Source organism: Scyliorhinus torazame, chromosome 15, assembly GCF_047496885.1.
Source record: "Scyliorhinus torazame isolate Kashiwa2021f chromosome 15, sScyTor2.1, whole genome shotgun sequence".
Taxonomy (NCBI): Eukaryota; Metazoa; Chordata; class Chondrichthyes; order Carcharhiniformes; family Scyliorhinidae; genus Scyliorhinus; species Scyliorhinus torazame.
In genome coordinates this window covers 208,719,171-208,744,935 of record NC_092721.1, presented here as the reverse complement: position 1 = coordinate 208,744,935, position 25,765 = coordinate 208,719,171, and positions in this window count along the sequence as shown.

Sequence of the window (25,765 nt, the reverse complement as noted above, 5' to 3'; positions counted from 1 at the left end):
ACACACACTCATCCCAGCCACACACACACATTACACTCCCCACACACACTCATCCCAGCCGCACACACACATTACACTCCCCACACACTCATTTAAGCCACACACACACATTACACTCCCCACACAAACTCATCCCAGCCGCACACACACATTACACTCCCCGCACACACTCATCCCAGCCGCACACACTCATTACACTCCCCACACACACTAATCCCAGCCTCACACACACATTACACTCCCCACACACACTCATCCCAGCCGCACACACACATTACACTCCCCACACATATTCATCCCAGCTGCACACACACATTACACTCCCCACACACACTCATCCCAGCCGCACACACACATTACACTCCCCACACACACTCATCCCAGCCGCACACACACATTACACTCCCCACACACACTCATCCCAGCCGCACACACACATTACACTCCCCACACACACTCATCCCAGCCGCACACACACATTACACTCCCCACACACTCAGTTAAGCCACACACACACATTACACTCCCCACACAAACTCATCCCAGCCGCACACACACATTACACTCCCCGCACAAACTCATCCCAGCCGCACACACTCATTACACTCCCCACACACACTAATCCCAGCCTCACACACACATTACACTCCCCACACACACTCGTCCCAGCCGCACACACACATTACACTCCCCACACACACTCATCCCAGCCGCACACACACATTACACTCCCCACACACACTCATCCCAGCCGCACACACACATTACACTCCCCGCACACTCTCATCCCAGCCACACACGCACACTACACTCCCCACACACACTCATCCCAGCCACACACACACATTACACTCCCCGCACACACTCATCCCAGCCGCACACACACATTACACTCCCCACACACACTCATCCCAGCCGCACACACACATTACACTCCCCACACACACTCATCCCAGCCACACACACACATTACACTCCCCACACACACTCATCCCAGCCGCACACACACATTACACTCCCCACACACACATCCCAGCCGCACACACACATTACACTCCCCGCAGACACTCATCCCAGCCGCACACACATTACACTCCCCAAACACTCATCCCAGCCGCACACACACATTACAATCCCCACACACTCAGTTAAGTCACACACACACATTACACTCCCCACACAAACTCATCCCGGCCGCACACACACATTACACTCCCCGCACACACTCATCCCAACCGCACACACACATTCCACACCCCACGCACACTCATCCCAGCCGCACACACACATTACACTCCCCACACACACTCATCCCAACCGCACACACACATTACACTCCTCACACACACTCATCCCAGCCGCACACACACATTACACACCCCAAGCACACTCATCCCAGCCGCACACACACATTACACACCCGCACACACTCATCCCAGCCGCACACACACATTACACTCCCCACACACACTCATCCCAGCCGCACACACACACTGCACTCCCCAAATACACTCATCCCAGCCGCACACACATATTCCACTCCCCACACACACTCATCCCAGCCGCGCACACACATAACACTCCCCACACACACTCATCCCAGCCGCGCACACACACTGCACTCCCCACACACACTCATCCCAGCCGCGCCCACACATTACACTCCCCACACACACTCATCCCAGCTGCACACACACATTCCACACCCCACGCACACTCATCCCAGCCGCACACACACACTACACTCCCCACACACACTCACCCCAGCCGCACAGGCACATTACACTCCCCACACACACTCATCCCAGCCACACACACACATTACACTCCCCACACACACTCATCCCAGCTGCACACACACATTACACTCACTACACACACTCATCCCAGCCGCACACACACATTACACTCCCCACACACTCAGTTAAGCCACACACACACATTACACTCCCCACACAAACTCATCCCAGCCGCACACACACATTACACTCCCCGCACACACTCATCCCAGCCGCACACACTCATTACACTCCCCACACACACTAATCCCAGCCTCACACACTATACACTCCCCACACACACTCATCCCAGCCGCACACACACATTACACTCCACACACACACTCATCCCAGCCGCACACACACATTACACTCCCCACACACACTCATCCCAGCCGCACACACACATTACACTCCCCACACACACTCATCCCAGCCGCACACACACATTACACTCCCCACACACACTCACCCCAGCCGCACACACACACATCCCAGCCGCACACACACATTACACACCCCACACACACTCATCCCAGCCGCACACACACATTACACTCCCCACACACACTCATCCCAGCCGCACAGACACATTACACTCCCCACACACACTCATCCCAGCCGCACACACATTACACTCCCCACACACACTCATCCCAGCCGCACACACACATTACACTTCCCACACACACTCATCCCAGTCGCACACACACATTACATTCCCCACACACACTCATCCCAGCCGCACACACACATTACGCTCCCAACACACACTCATCCCAGCCGCACACACACATTACACTCCCCACACACACTCACCCCAGCCGCACACACACATTACACTCCCCACACACACTCACCCCAGCCGCACACACACATTACACTCCCCACACACACTCATCACAGCCGCACACACACATTACACTCCCCACACACACTCATCCCAGCCGCACACACACATTACACACCCCACACACACACATGACACTCCCCACACACACTCATCCCAGCCACACACACACATTACACTCCCCACACACACTCATCCCAGACGCACACACACATTACACTCCCCACACACTCAGTTAAGCCACACACACACATTACACTCCCCACACAAACTCATCCCAGCCGCACACACACATTACACTCCCCGCACACACTCATCCCAGCCGCACACACTCATTACACTCCCCACACACACTAATCCCAGCCTCACACACACATTACACTACCCACACACACTCATCCCAGCCGCACACACACATTACACTCCCCACACACATTCATCCCAGCTGCACACACACATTACACTCCCCACACACACTCATCCCAGCCGCACACACACATTACACTCCCCACACACACTCATCCCAGCCGCACACACACATTACACTCCCCACACACACTCATCCCAGCCGCACACACACATTACACTCCCCACACACACTCATCCCAGCCGCACACACACATTACACTCCCCACACACTCAGTTAAGCCACACACACACATTACACTCCCCACACAAACTCATCCCAGCCGCGCACACACATTACACTCCCCGCACACACTCATCCCAGCCGCACACACTCATTACACTCCCCACACACACTAATCCCAGCCTCACACACTATACACTCCCCACACACACTCACCCCAGCTGCACACACACATTACACTCCCCACACACACTCATCCCAGCCGCACACACACATTACACTCCCCACACACACTCATCCCAGCCGCACACACACATTACACTCCCCACACACACTCACCCCAGCCGCACACACACACATCCCAGCCGCACACACACATTACACACCCCACACACACTCATCCCAGCCGCACACACACATTACACTCCCCACACACACTCATCCCAGCCGCACAGACACATTACACTCCCCACACACACTCATCCCAGCCGCACACACATTACACTCCCCACACACACTCATCCCAGCCGCACACACACATTACACTTCCCACACACACTCATCCCAGTCGCACACACACATTACATTCCCCACACACACTCATCCCAGCCACACACACACATTACACTCCCCACACACACACATCCCAGCCATACACACACATTACACTCCCCACACACACTCATCCCAGCCGCACACACACATTACACTCCCCGCAGACACTCATCCCAGCCGCACACACACATTACACTCCCCACACACACTCATCACAGCCGCACACACACATTACACTCCCCACACACACTCATCCCAGCCGCACACACACATTACACACCCCACACACACACATGACACTCCCCACACACACTCATCCCAGCCACACACACACATTACACTCCCCACACACACTCATCCCAGACGCACACACACATTACACTACCCACACACTCAGTTAAGCCACACACACACATTACACTCCCCACACAAACTCATCCCAGCCGCACACACACATTACACTCCCCGCACACACTCATCCCAGCCGCACACACTCATTACACTCCCCACACACACTAATCCCAGCCTCACACACACATTACACTACCCACACACACTCATCCCAGCCGCACACACACATTACACTCCCCACACACACTCATCCCAGCCGCACACACACATTACACTCCCCACACACATTCATCCCAGCTGCACACACACATTACACTCCCCACACACACTCATCCCAGCCGCACACACACATTACATTCCCCTGAAGTGCATATGTTTTAATGCAAGGAGCATTACGGGTAAGGCAGATGAACTTAGAGCTTGGATTACTACTTGGAACTGTGATGTTATTGCCATTACAGAGACCTGGTTGAGGGAAGGGCAGGATTGGCAGCTAAACGTTCCAGGATTTAGATGTTTCAGGCGGGATAGAGGGGGATGTAAAAGGGGAGGCGGAGTTGCGCTACTTGTTCGGGAGAATATCACAGCTATACTGCGAGAGGACACCTCAGAGGGCAGTGAGGCTATATGGGTAGAGATCAGGAATAAGAAGGGTGCAGTCACAATGTTGGGGGTATACTACAGGCCTCCCAACAGCCAGCGGGAGATAGAGGAGCAGATAGGTAGACAGATTTTGGAAAAGAGTAAAAACAACAGGGTTGTGGTGATGGGAGACTTCAACTTCCCCAATATTGACTGGGACTCACTTAGTGCCAGGGGCTTAGACGGGGCGGAGTTTGTAAGGAGCATCCAGGAGGGCTTCTTAAAACAATATGTGAACAGTCCAACTAGGGAAGGGGCGGTACTGGACCTGGTATTGGGGAATGAGCCCGGCCAGGTGGTAGATGTTTCAGTAGGGGAGCATTTCGGTAACAGTGACCACAATTCAGTAAGTTTTAAAGTACTGGTGGACAAGGATAAGAGTGGTCCGAGGATGAATGTGCTAAATTGGGGGAAGGCTAATTATGACAATATTAGGCGGGAACTGAAGAACATCGATTGGGGGCGGATGTTTGAGGGCAAATCAACATCTGACATGTGGGAGGCTTTCAAGTGTCAGTTGAAGGGAATACAGGAGAGGCATGTTCCTGTGAGGAAGAAAGATAAATACGGCAATTTTCGGGAACCTTGGATGACGAGTGATATTGTAGGCCTCGTCAAAAAGAAAAAGGAGGCATTTGTCAGGGCTAAAAGGCTGGGAACAGACGAAGCCTGTGTGGCATATAAGGAAAGTAGGAAGGAACTTAAGCAAGGAGTCAGGAGGGCTAGAAGGGGTCATGAAAAGTCATTGGCAAATAGGGTTAAGGAAAATCCCAAGGCTTTTTACACGTACATAAAAAGCAAGAGGGTAGCCAGGGAAAGGGTTGGCCCACTGAAGGATAGGCAAGGGAATCTATGTGTGGAGCCAGAGGAAATGGGCGAGGTACTAAATGAATACTTTGCATCAGTATTCACCAAAGAGAAGGAATTGGTAGATGTGGAGTCTGGAGAAGGGGGTGTAGATAGCCTGGGTCACATTGTGATCCAAAAAGACGAGGTGTTGGGTGTCTTAAAAAATATTAAGGTAGATAAGTCCCCAGGGCCTGATGGGATCTACCCCAGAATACTGAAGGAGGCTGGAGAGGAAATTGCTGAGGCCTTGACAGAAATCTTTGGATCCTCGCTGTCTTCAGGGGATGTCCCGGAGGACTGGAGAATAGCCAATGTTGTTCCTCTGTTTAAGAAGGGTAGCAAGGATAATCCCGGGAACTACAGGCCGGTGAGCCTTACTTCAGTGGTAGGGAAATTACTGGAGAGAATTCTTCGAGACAGGATCTACTCCCATTTGGAAGCAAATGGACGTATTAGTGAGAGGCAGCACGGTTTTGTGAAGGGGAGGTCGTGTCTCACTAACTTGATAGAGTTTTTCGAGGAGGTCACTAAGATGATTGATGCAGGTAGGGCAGTGGATGTTGTCTACATGGACTTCAGTAAGGCCTTTGACAAGGTCCCTCATGGTAGACTAGTACAAAAGGTGAAGTCACACGGGATCAGGGGTGAGCTGGCAAGGTGGATTCAGAACTGGCTAGGCAATAGAAGGCAAAGGGTAGCAATGGAGGGATGCTTTTCTAATTGGAGGGCTGTGACCAGTGGTGTTCCACAGGGATCAGTGCTGGGACCTTTGCTGTTTGTAGTATATATAAATGATTTGGAGGAAAATGTAACTGGTCTGATTAGTAAGTTTGCAGACGACACAAAGGTTGGTGGAATTGCGGATAGCGATGAGGACTGTCTGAGGATACAGCAGGATTTAGATTGTCTGGAGACTTGGGCGGAGAGATGGCAGATGGAGTTTAATCCGGACAAATGTGAGGTAATGCATTTTGGAAGGGCTAATGCAGGTAGGGAATATACAGTGAATGGTAGAACCCTCAAGAGTATTGAAAGTCAAAGAGATCTAGGAGTACAGGTCCACAGGTCATTGAAAGGGGCAACACAGGTGGAGAAGGTAGTCAAGAAGGCATACGGCATGCTTGCCTTCATTGGACGGGGCATTGAGTATAAGAATTGGCAAGTCATGTTGCAGCTGTATAGAACCTTAGTTAGGCCACACTTGGAGTATAGTGTTCAATTCTGGTCACCACACTGCCAGAAGGATGTGGAGGCTTTAGAGAGGGTGCAGAAGAGATTTACCAGAATGTTGCCTGGTATGGAGGGCATAAGCTATGAGGGGCGATTGAATAAACTCGGTTTGTTCTCTCTGGAACGAAGGAGGTTGAGGGGCGACCTGATAGAGGTCTACAAAATTATGAGGGGCATAGACAGAGTGGATAGTCAGAGGCTTTTCCCCAGGGTAGAGGGGTCAAATACTAGGGGGCATAGGTTTAAGGTGAGAGGGGCAAGGTTTAGAGTAGATGTACGAGGCAAGTTTTTTACGCAGAGGGTAGTGGGTGCCTGGAACTCGCTACCGGAGGAGGTAGTGGAAGCAGGGACGATAGGGACATTTAAGGGGCATCTTGACAAATATATGAATAGGATGGGAATAGAAGGATACGGACCCAGGAAGTGTAGAAGATTGTAGTTTAGTCGGGCAGTATGGTCGGCGCGGGCTTGGAGGGCCGAAGGGCCTGTTCCTGTGCTGTACATTTCTTTCTTTGTTCTTTGTACACTCCCCACACACACTCATCCCAGCCGCACACACACATTACACTCCCCACACACACTCATCCCAGCCGCACACACACATTACACTCCCCACACACACTCATCCCAGCCGCACACACACATTACACTCCCCACACACTCAGTTAAGCCACACACACACATTATACTCCCCACACAAACTCATCCCAGCCGCACACACACATTACACTCCCCGCACACACTCATCCCAGCCGCACACACTCATTACACTCCCCACACACACTAATCCCAGCCTCTCACACACATTACACTCCCCACACACACTCATCCCAGCCGCACACACACATTACACTCCCCACACACACTCATCCCAGCCGCACACACACATTACACTCCCCACACACACTCATCCCAGCCGCACACACACATTACACTCCCCACACACACTCACCCCAGCCACACACGCACACTACACTCCCCACACACACTCATCCCAGCCACACACACACATTACACTCCCCGCACACACTCATCTCAGCCGCACACACACATTACACTCCCCACACACACTCATCCCAGCCGCACACACACATTACACTCCCCACACACTCAGTTAAGTGACACACACACATTACACTCCCCACACAAACTCATCCCGGCCGCACACACACATTACACTCCCCGCACACACTCATCCCAACCGCACACACACATTCCACACCCCACGCACACTCATCCCAGCCGCACACACACATTACACTCCCCACACACACTCATCCCAGCCGCACACACACATTACACTCCTCACACACACTCATCCCAGCCGCACACACACATTACACACCCCAAGCACACTCATCCCAGCCGCACACACACATTACACACCCGCACACACTCATCCCAGCCGCACACACACATTACACTCCCCACACACACTCATCCCAGCCGCACACACACACTGCACTCCCCAAATACACTCATCCCAGCCGCACACACATATTCCACTCCCCACACACACTCATCCCAGCCGCGCACACACATTACACTCCCCACACACACTCATCCCAGCCGCGCACACACACTGCACTCCCCACACACACTCATCCCAGCCGCGCCCACACATTACACTCCCCACACACACTCATCCCAGCTGCACACACACATTCCACACCCCACGCACACTCATCCCAGCCGCACACACACACTACACTCCCCACACACACTCACCCCAGCCGCACAGGCACATTACACTCCCCACACACACTCATCCCAGCCACACACACACATTACACTCCCCACACACACTCATCCCAGCTGCACACACACATTACACTCACTACACACACTCATCCCAGCCACACAGACACATTACACTCCCCGCACACACTCATCCCAGCTGCACACACACATTACACTCCCCACACACACTCATCCCAGCCGCACACTCACATTACACTCCCCACACACACTCATCCCAGCCACACACACATTACACTCCCCGGACACACACATCCCAGCCGCACACACATATTACACTCCCCACACACACTAATCCCAGCCTCACACACACATTACACTCCCCACACACACTCATCCCAGCCGCACACACACATTACACTCCCCACACACACTCATCCCAGCCACACACACACATTACACTCCCCGGACACACACATCCCAGCCGCACACACACATTACACTACCCACACACACTCATCCCAGCTGCACACACACATTACACACCCCGCACACACTCATCCCAGCCGCACACACACATTACACTACCAACACACTCATTTAAGCCGCACACACACATTACACTCCCCACACACACTCATCCCAGCCGCACACACACATTACACTCCCCACACACACTCATCCCAGCCGCACACACACATTACACACACCGCACACACTCATCCCAGCCGCACACACACATTACACTCCCCACACACACTCATCCCAGCCGCACACACACATTACACTCCCCACACACACACATCCCAGCCGCACACACACATTACACTCCCCACACACACTCATCCCAGCCGCACACACATTACACTCCCCAAACACTCATCCCAGCCGCACACACACATTACAATCCCCACACACTCAGTTAAGTCACACACACACATTACACTCCCCACACAAACTCATCCCGGCCGCACACACACATTACACTCCCCGCACACACTCATCCCAACCGCACACACACATTCCACACCCCACGCACACTCATCCCAGCCGCACACACACATTACACTCCCCACATACACTCATCCCAGCCGCACACACACATTACACTCCTCACACACACTCATCCCAGCCGCACACACACATTACACTCCCCACACACTCATCCCAGCCGCACACACACATTACACTCCCCACACACACTCATCCCAGCCGCACACACACACTGCACTCCCCAAATACACTCATCCCAGCCGCACACACATATTCCACTCCCCACACACACTCATCCCAGCCGCGCACACACATTACACTCCCCACACACACTCATCCCAGCCGCGCACACACACTGCACTCCCCACACACACTCATCCCAGCCGCGCCCACACATTACACTCCCCACACACACTCATCCCAGCTGCACACACACATTCCACACCCCACGCACACTCATCCCAGCCGCACACACACACTACACTCCCCACACACACTCACCCCAGCCGCACAGGCACATTACACTCCCCACACACACTCATCCCAGCCACACACACACATTACACTCCCCACACACACTCATCCCAGCTGCACACACACATTACACTCACTACACACACTCATCCCAGCCACACAGACACATTACACTCCCCGCACACACTCATCCCAGCTGCACACACACATTACACTCCCCACACACACTCATCCCAGCCGCACACTCACATTACACTCCCCACACACACTCATCCCAGCCACACACACATTACACTCCCCGGACACACACATCCCAGCCGCACACACATATTACACTCCCCACACACACTAATCCCAGCCTCACACACACATTACACTCCCCACACACACTCATCCCAGCCGCACACACACATTACACTCCCCACACACACTCATCCCAGCCACACACACACATTACACTACCCACACACACTCATCCCAGCTGCACACACACATTACACACCCCGCACACACTCATCCCAGCCGCACACACACATTACACTACCAACACACTCATTTAAGCCGCACACACACATTACACTCCCCACACACACTCATCCCAGCCGCACACACACATTACACTCCCCACACACACTCATCCCAGCCGCACACACACATTACACACACCGCACACACTCATCCCAGCCGCACACACACATTACACTCCCCACACACACTCATCCCAGCCACACACACACATTACACTCCCCGCACACACTAATCCCAGCCTCACACACACATTACACTCCCCACACACACTCATCCCAGCCGCACACACACATTACACTCCCCACACACACTCATCCCAGCCGCACACACACATTACACTCCCCACACACACTCATCCCAGACACACACACACATTACACTACCCACACACACTCATCCCAGCCGCACACACACATTACACACCCCGCACACACTCATCCCAGCCGCACACACACATTACACTCCCCACACACATTCATCCCAGCCGCACACAGACATTACGCTCCCCACACACACTCATCCCAGCCGCACACACACATTACACCCCCCACACGCACTCACCCCAGCCGCACACACACATTACACTCCCCAAACACACTCACCCCAGCCGCACACACACATTACCCTCCCCACACACACTCATCCCAGCCACACACACACATTACACTACCCACACACACTCATCCCAGCCGCACACACACATTACACACCCCGCACACACTCATCCCAGCCGCACACACACATTACACTCCCCACACACACTCATCCCAGCCGCACACACACATTACATTCCCCACACACACTCATCCCAGCCGCACACACACATTACGCTCCCCACACACACTCATCCCAGCCGCACACACACATTACACTCCCCACACACACTCACCCCAGCCGCACACACGCATTACACTCCCCACACACACTCACCCCAGCCGCACACACACATTACACTCCCCACACACACTCATCCCAGCCGCACACACACATTACACTCCCCACACACACTCATCCCAGCCGCACACACACATTACACACCCCACACACACACATGACACTCCCCACACACACTCATCCCAGCCGCACACACACATTACACTCCCCACACACACTCATCCCAGCCGCACACACACATTACACTCCCCACACACTCAGTTAAGCCACACACACACATTACACTCCCCACACAAACTCATCCCAGCCGCACACACACATTACACTCCCCGCACACACTTATCCCAGCCGCACACACTCATTACACTCCCCACACACACTAATCCCAGCCTCACACACACATTACACTCCCCACACACACTCATCCCAGCCGCACACACACATTACACTCCCCACACACATTCATCCCAGCTGCACACACACATTACACTCCCCACACACACTCATCCCAGCCGCACACACACATTACACTCCCCACACACACTCATCCCAGCCGCACACACACATTACACTCCCCACACACACTCATCCCAGCCGCACACACACATTACACTCCCCACACACACTCATCCCAGCCGCACACACACATTACACTCCCCACACACTCAGTTAAGCCACACACACACATTACACTCCCCACACAAACTCATCCCAGCCGCACACACACATTACACTCCCCGCACACACTCATCCCAGCCGCACACACTCATTACACTCCCCACACACACTAATCCCAGCCTCACACACACATTACACTCCCCACACACACTCATCCCAGCCGCACACACACATTACACTCCCCACACACACTCATCCCAGCCGCACACACACATTACACTCCCCACACACACTCATCCCAGCCGCACACACACATTACACTCCCCACACACACTCACCCCAGCCACACACGCACACTACACTCCCCACACACACTCATCCCAGCCACACACACACATTACTCACCCCACACACACACATTACACTCCCCACACACACTCATCCCAGCCGCACACACACATTACACTCCCCACACACACTCATCCCAGCCGCACACACACATTACACTCCCCACACACACTCATCCCAGCCGCACACACACATTACACTCCCCACACACACTCATCCCAGCCACACACACACATTACACTCCCCACACGCACTCATCCCAGCCGCACACACACATTACACTCCCCACACACACACATCCCAGCCGCACACACATTACACTCCCCAAACACTCATCCCAGCCGCACACACACATTACAATCCCCACACACTCAGTTAAGTCACACACACACATTACACTCCCCACACAAACTCATCCCGGCCGCACACACACATTACACTCCCCGCACACACTCATCCCAACCGCACACACACATTCCACACCCCACGCACACTCATCCCAGCCGCACACACACATTACACTCCCCACACACACTCATCCCAGCCGCACACACACATTACACTCCTCACACACACTCATCCCAGCCGCACACACACATTACACTCCCACACACACTCATCCCAGCCGCGCACACACACTGCACTCCACAAATACACTCATCCCAGCCGCACACACACACTGCACTCCCCACACACACTCATCCCAGCCGCACGCACACATTACACTCCCCACACACACTCATCCCAGCCGCACACACACACTGCACTCCACAAATACACTCATCCCAGCCGCACACACATATTCCACTCCCCACACACACTCATCCCAGCCGCGCACACACATTACACTCCCCACACACACTCATCCCAGCCGCGCACACACACTGCACTCCCCACACACACTCATCCCAGCCGCGCCCACACATTACACTCCCCACACACACTCATCCCAGCTGCACACACACATTCCACACCCCACGCACACTCATCCCAGCCGCACACACACACTACACTCCCCACACTACACTCACCCCAGCCGCACAGGCACATTACACTCCCCACACACACTCACCCCAGCCACACACACACATTACACTCCCCACACACACTCATCCCAGCTGCACACACACATTACACTCACCACACATACTCATCCCAGCCACACAGACACATTACACTCCCCGCACACACTCATCCCAGCTGCACACTCACATTACACTCCCCACACACACTCATCCCAGCCGCACACTCACATTACACTCCCCACACACACTCATCCCAGCCACACACACATTACACTCCCCGGACAGACACATCCCAGCCGCACACACATATTACACTCCCCACACACACTAATCCCAGCCTCACACACACATTACACTCCCCACACACACTCATCCCAGCCGCACACACACATTACACTCCCCACACACACTCATCCCAGCCACACACACACATTACACTACCCACACACACTCATCCCAGCTGCACACACACATTACACACCTCGCACACACTCATCCCAGCCGCACACACACATTACACTCCCCACACACACTCACCCCAGCCGCACACACACATTACACTCCCCACACACACTCATCCCAGCCACACACACACATTACACGACCCACACACACTCATCCCAGCCACACACACACATTACACACCCCGCACACACTCATCCCAGCCGCACACACACATTACACTCCCCACACACACTCATCCCAGCCGCACACACACATTACGATCCCCACACACACTCATCCCAGCCGCACACACACATTACACTCCCCACACACACTCACCCCAGCCGCACACACACATTACACTCCCCACACACACTCACCCGAGCCGCACACACACATTACACTCCCCACACACACTCATCCCAGCCGCACACACACATTACACTCCCCACACACACTCATCCCAGCCGCACACACACATTACTCACCCCACACACACACATTACACTCCCCACACACACTCATCCCAGCCACACACACATTACACTCCCAACACACACTCATCCCAGCCGCACACACACATAACACTCCCCACACACACACATCCCAGCCGCACACACACATTACACTCCCCGCACACACTCATCACAGCCGCACACACACATTACACTCCCCAAACACTCATCCCAGCCGCACACACACATTACACTCCCCACACACTCAGTTAAGCCACACACACACATTACACTCCCCACACAAACTCATCCCAGCCGCACACACACATTACACTCCCCGCACACACTCATCCCAACCGCACACACACATTCTACACCCCACGCACACTCATCCCAGCCACACACACACATTACACTCCCCACACACACTCATCCCAGCCGCGCACACACATTACACTCCCCACACACACTCATCCCAGCCGCGCACACACACTGCACTCCCCACACACACTCATTCCAGCCGCGCCCACACATTACACTCCCCACACACACTCATCCCAGCTGCACACACACATTCCACACCCCACGCACACTCATCCCAGCCGCACACACACACTACACTCCCCACACACACTCACCCCAGCCGCACAGGCACATTACACTCCCCACACACGCTCATCCCAGCCACACACACACATTACACTCCCCACACACACTCATCCCAGCTGCACACACACATTACACTCCCCACACACACTCATCCCAGCCACACAGACACATTACACTCCCCGCACACACTCATCCCAGCTGCACACACACATTACACTCCCCACACACACTCATCCCAGCCGCACACACACATTACACTCCCCACACACACTCATCCCAGCCACACACACATTACACTCCCCGCACACACTCATCCCAGCCGCACACACACATTACACTCCCCACACACACTAATCCCAGCCTCACACACACATTACACTCCCCACACACACTCATCCCAGCCGCACACACACATTACTCTCCCCACACACACTCATCCCAGCCACACACACACATTACACTACCCATACACACTCATCCCAGCTGCACACACACATTACACACCCCGCACACACTCATCCCAGCCGCACACACACATTACACTCCCCACACACTCATTTAAGCCGCACACACACATTACACTCCGCACACGCACTCATCCCAGCCGCACACACATATTACACTCCCCACACACACTCATCCCAGCCGCACACACACATTACACACCCCACACACACTCATCCCAGCCACACACACACATTACACTCCCCGCACACACTCATCCCAGCCGCACACACTCATTACACTCCCCACACACACTAATCCCAGCCTCACACACACATTACACTCCCCACACACACTCATCCCAGCCGCACACACACATTACACTCCCCACACACACTCATCCCAGCCACACACACACATTACACTACCCACACACTCTCATCCCAGCCGCACACACACATTACACACCCCGCACACACTCATCCCAGCCGCACACACACATTGCACTCCCCACACACTCATTTAAGCCGCACACACACATTACACTGCCCACACACACTCATCCCAGCCGCACACACACATTACACTCCCCACACACACTCATCCCAGCCGCACACACACATTACACTCCCCGCACACACTCATCCCAGCCGCACACACACATTACACTCCCCGCACACTCATCCCAGCCGCACACACACATTACACTCCCCACACACACTCATCCCAGCCGCACACACACATTACACTCCCCGCACACACTCATCCCAACCGCACACACACATTCCACACCCCAAGCACACTCATCCCAGCCGCACACACACATTACACCCCCGCACACACTCATCCCAGCCGCACACACACATTACACTCCCCACACACACTCATCCCAGCCGCACACACACACTGCACTCCCCACACACACTCATCCCAGCCGCACACACATATTCCACTCCCCACACACACTCATCCCAGCCGCACACACACATTACACTCCCCGCACAGACTCATCCCAACCGCACACACACATTCCACACCCCACGCACACTCATCCCAGCCGCACACACACATTACACTCCCCACACACACTCATCCCAGCCGCACACACACATTACACTCCTCACACACACTCATCCCAGCCGCACACACACATTACACACCCCAAGCACACTCATCCCAGCCGCACACACACATTACACCCCCGCACACACTCATCCCAGCCGCACACACACATTACACTCCCCACACACACTCATCCCAGCCGCACACACACACTGCACTCCCCACACACACTCATCCCAGCCGCACACACATATTCCACTCCCCACACACACTCATCCCAGCCGCGCACACACATTACATTCCCCACACACACTCATCCCAGCCGCGCACACACACTGCACTCCCCACACACACATTACACTCCCCACACACACACATTACACTCCCCACACACACTCATCCCAGCCGCGCATACACATAACACACCCCACACACACTCATCCCAGGCGCACTCACACATTACACACCCCACACACAGTCATCCCAGCCGCACAGACACATTACACTCCCCACACACACTCATCCCAGCCGCACACACACATTACACTCCCCACACACACTCATCCCAGCCGCACACACACATTACATAGAACATAGAACAATACAGCGCAGTACAGGCCCTTCGGCCCACGATGTGGCAGCGAAACAAAAGCCATCTAACCTACACAATGCCATTATCATCCATATGTTTATCCAATAAACTTTTAAATGCCTTCAATGTAGGCGAGTTCACTACTGTAGCAGGTAGGGCATTCCACGGCCTCACTACTCTTTGCGTAAAAAACTTTTCGCTCCCCACACACACTCATCCCAGCCGCGCACACACATTACACTCCCCACACACACTCATCCCAGGCGCACACACACATTACACTCCCCACACACACTCATCCCAGCCGCACACACACATTACACTCCCCACACACACTCATCCCAGCCGCACGCACACATTACACTCCCCACACACACTCATCCCAGCCGCGCACACACATTACACTCCCCACACACACTCATCCCAGGCGCACCCACACATTACACTCCCCAAACACACTCATCCCACCAGCACACACATATTACACTCCCCACACACACTCATCCCAGCCGCACACACACACATTACACACCCCACGCACACTCATCCCAGCCGCACACACACATTACACTCCCCGCACACACTCATCCCAGCCGCACACACACATTACACTCCCCACACACTCATCCCAGCCGTACACACACATTCCACTCCCCACACACTTATCCCAGCCACACACACACATTCCACTCCCCACACACACTCATCCCAGCTGCACACACACATTCCACACCGCACGCACACTCATCCCAGCCGTACACACACATTACACTCCCCACACACACTCATCCCAGCCGCACACACACATTCCACACCCCACGCACACTCATCCCAGCCGCACACACACATTACACTCCCCACACACACTCATCCCAGCCGCACACACACATTACACTCCCCACACACACTCATCCCAGCCGCGCACACACATTAAACTCCCCACACACACTAATCCCAGCCGCGCACACACACTGCACTCCCCACACACACATTACACTCCCCACACACACTCATCCCAGCCGCGCATACACATAACACACCCCACACACACTCATCCCAGGCGCACTCACACATTACACACCCCACACACACTGATCCCAGCCGCACAGACACATCACACTCCCCACACACTCTCATCCCAGCCGCACACACACATTACACTCCCCACACACACTCATTCCAGCCGCACACACACATTACATAGAACATAGAACAATACAGCGCAGTACAGGCCCTTCGGCTCACGATGTTGCAACGAAACAAAAGCCATCTAACCTACACTATGCCATTATCATCCATATGTTTATCCAATAAACTTTTAAATGCCTTCAATGTAGGCGAGTTCACTACTGTAGCAGGTAGGGCATTCCACGGCCTCACTACTCTTTGCGTAAAGAACCTTTACGCTCCCCACACACACTCATCCCAGCCGCGCACACACATTACACTCCCCACACACACTCATCCCAGGCGCACACACACATTACACTCCCCACACACACTCATCCCAGCCGCACACACACATTACACTCCCCACACACACTCATCCCAGCCGCACGCACACATTACACTCCCCACACACACTCATCCCCGCCGCGCACACACATTACACTCCCCACACACACTCATCCCAGGCGCACACACACATTGCACTCCCCACACACACTCATCCCACCAGCACACACACATTACACTCCCCACACACACTCATCCCAGCCGCACACACACATTACACACCCCACGCACACTCATCCCAGCCGCACACACACATTACACTCCCCGCACACACTCATCCCAGCCGCACACACACATTACACTCCCCACACACTCATCCCAGCCGCACACACACATTCCACTCCCCACACACTTATCCCAGCCACACACACACATTACACTCCCCACACACACTCATCCCAGCCACACACACACATTACACTCCCCACACACACTCATCCCAGCTGCACACACACATTCCACACCGCACGCACACTCATCCCAGCCGCACACACACATTACACTCCCCACACACACTCATCCCAGCCGCACACACACATTCCACACCCCACGCACACTCATCCCAGCCGCACTCACACATTACACTCCCCACACACACTCATCCCAGCCGCACACACACATTACACTCCCCACACACACTCATCCCAGCCGCGCACACACATTAAACTCCCCACACACACTCATCCCAGCCGCGCACACACTCTGCACTCCCCACACACACATTACACTCCCCACACACACTCATCCCAGCCGCGCACACACATTACACTCCCCACACATACTCATCCCAGGCGCACACACACATTACACACCCCACACACACTCATCCCAGCCGCATACACAAATTACACTCCCCACACACACTCATCCCAGCCGCACACACACATTACACACCCCACGCACACTCATCCCAGCCGCACACACACATTACACTCCCCACACAGACTCATCCCAGCCGCACACACATTACACTCCCCACACACACTCATCCCAGCCGCACACACACATTACACTCCCCACACACACTCATCCCAGCCGCACACACACATTACACTCCCCACACACACTCATCCCAGCCGCACACACCCATTACGCTCCCCACACACACTCATCCCAGCCGCACACACATTACACTCCCCACACACACTCATCCCAGCCACACACACACATTACACAAGCCACACACACTCATCCCAGCCGCACACACACACATTCCACTCCCCACACACACTCATCCCAGCCGCACACACACATTACACACCCCACACAGCCTCATCCCAGCCGCACACACACATTACACTCCCCACACACACTCATCCCAGCCGCACACACACATTACACTCCCCACACACACTCATCCCAGCCGCACACACACATTACGCTCCCCACACACACTCATCCCAGCCGCACACACACATTACACTCCCCACACACACTCATCCCAGCCGCACACACACATTACACTCCCCACACACACTCATCCCAGCCGCACACACATTACAGTCCCCACACACACTCATCCCAGCCACACACACACATTACACTCCCCACACACACTCATCCCAGCCACACACACACATTACACTCCCCACACACACTCATCCCTGCCTCACACACACATTCCACTCCACACACTCACCCATCCCAGCCGCACACACACATTACACTCCCCAAACACACTCATCCCAGCCGCACACACATTACACTCCCCACACACACTCATACCAGCCGCACACACACATTACACTCCCCACACACACTCATCCCAGCCGCACACACACATTACACTCCCCACACACACTCATCCCAGCCGCACACACACATTACACTCCCCACACACACTCATCCCACTCCCCACACACACTCATCCCAGCCGCACACACACATTACACTCCCCACACACACTCATCCCAGCCGCACACACACATTACACTTCCCACACACACTCATCCCAGCCGCACACACACATTACACTCCCCACACACACTCATCCAAGCCGCACACACACATTACACTCCCCACACACACTCATCCCAGCCGCACAAAAACATTACACTCCCCACACACACTCATCCCAGCTGCACACACACATTACACTCCCCACACACACTCATCCCAGCCGCGCCCACACATTACACTCCCCACACACACTCATCCCAGCTGCACACACACATTCCACACCCCACGCACACTCATCCCAGCCGTATACACACATTACACTCCCCACAAACACTCATCCCAGCCGCACACACACATTACACTCCCCACATACACTCATCCCAGCCGCACACACCCATTACACTCCCCACACACACACATCCCAGCCACACATACATTACACTCCCCACACACACTCATCCCAGCCACACACACACATTACACAACCCACACACACTCATCCCAGCCGCACACACACATTCCACTCCCCACACACACTCATCCCAGCCGCACACACACATTACACACCCCACACAGCCTCATCCCAGCCGTACACACACATTACACTCCCCACACACACTCATCCCAGCCGCACACACACATTACACTCCCCACACACACTCATCCCAGCCGCACACACACATTACACTCCCCACACACAGTCATCCCAGCCGCACACACACATTACACTCCCCACACACACTCTTCCCAGCCGCACACACATTACACTCCCCACACACACTCATCCCAGCCACACACACACATTACACTCCCCACACACACTCATCCCAGCCACACACACACATTACACTCCCCACACACACTCATCCCTGCCTCACACACACATTACACTCCCCACACACACTCATCCCAGCCGCACACACACATTACACTCCCCACACACACTCATCCAAGCCGCAAACACACATTACACTCCCCACACACACTCATCCCTGCCTCACACACACATTACACTCCCCGCACACACTCATCCCAGCCGCACACACACATTACACTCCCCACACACACTCATCCCAGCCACACACACACATTCCACTCCCCACACACACTCATCCCTGCCTCACACACACATTACACTCCCCACACACACTCATCCCAGCCACACACACACATTCCACTCCCCACACACACTCATCCCAGCCGCACACACACATTACACTCCCCACACACACTCATCCCAGCCGCACACACACATTACACTCCCCACACACTCTCATCCCAGCCGCACACACAGATTACACACCCCACACACACTCATCCAAGCCGCACACACACATTACACTCCCCACACACACTCATCCCAGCCGCATACACACAATTCACTCCCCACACACACTCACCCCAGCCACACACACACATTACACTCCCCACACACACTCATCCCAGCCGCACACACACATTACACTCCCCACACACACTCATCCCAGCCACACACACACATTACACTCCCCACACACACTCATACCAGCCGCACACACATTACACTCCCCACACACACTCACTCCAGCCACACACACACGTTACACACCCCACACACACTCATCCCAGCCGCACACACAGATTACACTCCCCACACACACTCATCCCAGCCGCACACACACATTACACTCCCCACACACACATTACACTCCCCACACACACTCATCCCAGCCACACACACACATTACACTCCCCACACACACTCACCCCAGCCACACACACACATTACACTCCCCACACACATTCATCCCAGCCGCACACACACATTACACTCCCCACACACACTCATCCCAGCCGCACACACACATTACACTCCCCACACACACTCATCCCAGCCGCACACACACATTACACTCCCCACACACACTCACCCCAGCCACACACACATTACACTCCCCACACACACTCATCCCAGCCGCACACACACATTACACTCCACACACACACTCATCCCAGCCACAGACACATTACACTCCCCACACACACTCATCCCATCCGCACACACACATTACACTCCCCACACACACTCACCCCAGCCACACACACACATTACACTCCCCACACACACTCATCCCAGCCACACACACACATTACACTCCCCACACACACTCATCCCAGCCGCACACACACATTACACTCCCCACACACACTCATCCAAGCCGCACACACACATTACACACCCCACACAGCCTCATCCCAGCCGCACACACACATTACACTCCCCACACACACTCATCCCAGCCGCACACACACATTACACTCCCCACACACACTCATCCCAGCCGCACACACACATTACACTCCCCACACACACTCATCCCAGCCGCACACACACATTACACTCCCCACACACACTCATCCCAGCCGCACACACACATTACACTCCCCACACACACTCATCCCAGCCGCACACACATTACAGTCCCCACACACACTCATCCCAGCCACACACACACATTACACTCCCCACACACACTCATCCCAGCCACACACACACATTACACTCCCCACACACACTCATCCCTGCCTCACACACACATTCCACTCCCCACACTCACCCATCCCAGCCGCACACACACATTACACTCCCCAAACACACTCATCCCAGCCGCACACACATTACACTCCCCACACACACTCATACCAGCCGCACACACACATTACACTCCCCACACACACTCATCCCAGCCGCACACACACATTACACTCCCCACACACACTCATCCCACTCCCCACACACACTCATCCCAGCCGCACACACACATTACACTCCCCACACACACATTTCACTCCCCACACACACTCATCCCAGCCACACACACACATTACACTCCCCACACACACTCACCCCAGCCACACACACACATTACACTCCCCACACACATTCATCCCAGCCGCACACACACATTACACTCCCCACACACATTCATCCCAGCCGCACACACACATTACACTCCCCACACACATTCATCCCAGCCGCACACACACATTACACTCCCCACACACACTCATCCCAGCCACACACACACATTACACTCCCCACACACACTCATCCCAGCCGCACACACACATTACACTCCACACACACACTCATCCCAGCCACACACACATTACACTCCCCACACACACTCATCCCATCCGCACACACACATTACACTCCCCACACACACTCACCCCAGCCACACACACACATTACACTCCCCACACACACTCATCCCAGCCGCACACACACATTACACTCCCAACACACACTCACCCCAGCCACACACACATATTACACTCCCCACACACACTCATCCCAGCCGCACACACACATTACACTCCCCACACACACTCATCCCATCCGCACACACACATTACACTCCCCACACACACTCACCCCAGCCACACACACACATTACACTCCCCACACACACTCATCCCAGCCACACACACACATTACACTCCCCACACACACTCATCCCAGCCGCACACACACATTACACTCCCCACACACACATTACACTCCCCACACACACTCATCCCAGCCACACACACACATTACACTCCCCACACACACTCACCCCAGCCACACACACACATTACACTCCCCACACACATTCATCCCAGCCGCACACACACATTACACTCCCCACACACACTCATCCCAGCCGCACACACACATTACACTCCCCACACACACTCATCCCAGCCGCACACACACATTACACTCCCCACACACACTCACCCCAGCCACACACACATTACACTCCCCACACACACTCATCCCAGCCGCACACACACATTACACTCCCAACACACACTCACCCCAGCCACACACACATATTACACTCCCCACACACACTCATCCCAGCCGCACACACACATTACACTCCCCACACACACTCATCCCATCCGCACACACACATTACACTCCCCACACACACTCACCCCAGCCACACACACACATTACACTCCCCACACACACTCATCCCAGCCACACACACACATTACACTCCCCACACACACTCATCCCAGCCGCACACACACATTACACTCCCCACACACACATTACACTCCCCACACACACTCATCCCAGCCACACACACACATTACACTCCCCACACACACTCACCCCAGCCACACACACACATTACACTCCCCACACACATTCATCCCAGCCGCACACACACATTACACTCCCCACACACACTCATCCCAGCCGCACACACACATTACACTCCCCACACACACTCATCCCAGCCGCACACACACATTACACTCCCCACACACACTCACCCCAGCCACACACACATTACACTCCCCACACACACTCATCCCAGCCACACACACACATTACACTCCCCACACACACTCATCCCAGCCGCACACACACATTACACTCCCAACACACACTCACCCCAGCCACACACACACATTACACTCCCCACACACACTCATCCCAGCCGCACACACACATTACACTCCCCACACACACTCATCCCATCCGCACACACACATTACACTCCCCACACACACTCACCCCAGCCACACATACACATTACACTCCCCACACACACTCATCCCAGCCACACACACACATTACACTCCCCACACACACTCATCCCAGCCGCACACACACATTACACTCCCAACACACACTCACCCCAGCCACACACACACATTACACTCCCCACACACACTCATCCCAGCTGCACACACACATTACACTCCCCACACACACTCATCCCAGCCGCGTACACACATTACACTCCCCACACACACTCATCCCAGCCGCACACACACATTACACTCCCCACACACACTCATCCCAGCCGCACACACACATTACACTCCGCACACACACTCATCCCAGCCGCACACACACATTACACTCCCCACACACACTCATCCCAGCCGTACACACACATTACACTCCCCACACATACTCATCCCAGCCGCACACACACATTACACTCCCCACACACACTCATCCCAGCCGCGCACACACATTACACTCCCCACACACACTCATCCCAGCCACACACACACATTACACTCCACACACACTCATCCCAGCCGCACACACACACTGCACTCCCCACACACACTCATCCCAGCCACACACACATTACACTCCCCACACACACTCATCCCAGCCACACACGCACATTACACTCCCCACACACACTCATCCCAGCCGCACACACACATTGCACTACCCACACACACTCATCCCAACCGCACGCACACATTACACTCCACACGCACACTCATCCCAGCCGCACACACACATTACACTCCC